Source organism: Triticum aestivum, chromosome 1A (assembly GCF_018294505.1).
Source record: "Triticum aestivum cultivar Chinese Spring chromosome 1A, IWGSC CS RefSeq v2.1, whole genome shotgun sequence".
Taxonomy (NCBI): Eukaryota; Viridiplantae; Streptophyta; class Magnoliopsida; order Poales; family Poaceae; genus Triticum; species Triticum aestivum.
Genome location: NC_057794.1, coordinates 353,524,590 through 353,526,961, shown reverse-complemented (window position 1 = coordinate 353,526,961; position 2,372 = coordinate 353,524,590).

The following is a 2,372-nucleotide window of genomic DNA, read 5'->3' as shown; positions in this document are numbered from 1 at the left end:
TTCGTACACGACACGTATTTTGGTCAGTAAAAATTCATTATATAATCTCCCGGGGGTTTTTGACTCCCGTATCACGCAATTATCCTCTGTTTTGTGTTTCGAGTTGTTGCTACTGCAGATTAGAGCAAGATGACTTCGCAAGAGTCAGTCGAGGAGAGCCGGGTGTCTCACCCGGCATCGAGATCAATGACAAACAACAATGTTGACCTCTTTGGGCCAGCAACGGAGGAAGAGATGGAGGCCGAATTGAAGAGGATAGATCCATGGAAGTGATCAAGAAGTAACTTCCCGCTTCCGAGCTGGATTCACAATGGGAGAACTGCAGAGCTCGGCTATTCCAAACTCGGTTATCCCTTCCAATGTTAGATTTCTTTATTATGAGAATATGAAAAAGAGTGTCACTGGTTCTCCCGCAGCTATGCAGCACCCTTGGGTGCAGGGAGTTTTGGCTGTTACAGGAAAACTCCGAAAGGAAATAATGGACCTCAAGCAGCAAGTCAATAAGCTAGAGGAGGAGAATCGTATCCTGAGGGGCATCATCGCCAAGAATATCACATCATCACCCCCTAAAAGAGAGACATAATCACATGGGTATGGACACTTCACTTGGCAACTGCCAAGCTTGGGGGAGTGCCCCAGTATCGTATCACCATCACTTTATCTTTACCGTTTTTCTTAGTTCGATCCTTTTAGTAATATCTTGATCTAGTAGAATAAAAGTTTTTAGTATGATCTAGTCGTGAGTTTTGCTTTATTATCCTTCTATGTAATCGAGTCCGTGAGCTATATAATAAAGATTAGTATTGAGTCAAGGGCTTGATTATTTTGCCATGATCCTAAATGAATAAAAGAAAAAGAGAAAGAAATAAAAAGAAACAAAGAGAAAAGCCCCCTTCAGGTCAGTCGCCCCCTTCCTCTAGGAGGGCGCACCAAGGAAAGAGAAAAGCCTCTCTGGTCGCCATCCTTACTAGTCGTTCCCTCTCTCGCTCTCCGCCTAGATTCATTCTAGATTGTACGCCACGGTGCTATCTCCTATTGTATCTAGTTCTTCCTGGAGTTTTTTCGTGCTGGTTCCACATAGTGTTGTGATACTGTTAGATCAGTACGCGTGGATGCTTCAAAGTTGTCGTCTACTTCAACACTAGATCTTCACTAGATTGGCGTATGTGTAATCAGATGTAGTAACACTTACCTAGACCGAGAAGGAAAGAAGTCAATTATCAATACATCATGGCTTATGATGAGCCGACGCATTGAGATTCGAGAGAGATGGAAGACATATCAACGTGGAAGCGAGGGATGGAGGGAGAGGGGGACCTGGCCAGTTGGGGAAGGTTTGACAGTTGCTTTCGGTGGCGGGTAGCAAGTCGATCAAGTTAATGGAAGTGGGGCACCAAGCAACCAACAAGATGATCCCTCTAGCCGGCCTTATCTCCAAAGAGTAATCTTGTCAAGCCCAAGCTAAGCTAGAGAGCTAGCTGCCCGGTCCAGTCCTTCATCAATCACTCGGACCAATGGTCCTAGCAGGAGTATTCGAGGGGCAACCCAGCGAGAGGCAATCAAAATGCAACCTGAAGCCCCGTCGATCTGATAGATAAGATGTCCTCGCTCTTTCGCCAAGCAAACGCACGCGCGGACGCTCGTACTACGTGTTCCGGGCCGGCCGATTAGTTCCTTGTGATCTTGTCGCCGTGCATGCTCGCTCCTCCCGGCCCCCTCCATGTTGTGTATGTGAGATCAATACGGGTAGGGGTACTGTCTGAGGTGGGTCGGGACGTACGTGGTCGTGGATACCGTTGCGCTCGAGCGCGTGAAATGAATGGAGGATTTTGACTTGTTGGTTGGGACTTGGGAGATGGAGCATGACCATGCGGGCGGCGGGAATTGATGGAGAAAGAGGAGTCGGCTAGGTCAATGCATAGTACTACGTATCCGGAAAAGAAGCTCGAAAGGTCAATGCATGCATTGATGCAAAGTGTGTGGTGATGCCATGCGTGTTGAACTGTTGATGTTGGTGGGCAGCGGCAAGGCATTTAAATCAGGGAAGTGCACCAGCTAGCGCCTAGCGGCTGGTCCATTGCCGGCCGGCCAGCTGCGCCGCTGCATTACCAGTACAAGTACGTCGTGCGCCAGCTGCCTACTAGCGCATTTCCTTGTCGCAATAACTGCCGTCCCTCGGTCCGTTCCGTAACCGCTGCCGGGCCTATCTCGTAGCCAGGGCACGACAGCACGGCACGTGCATGCGTGCATGCATGCATCCAGAAGCAACCGGCACCATCCATCCATCCAGAATTGCTTGCATGCGTTCTCGACGGTCCGGAAACGCTAGTCTTGTTTTTGGTAAATTGATTGGCACTCGTACTACTAACAAA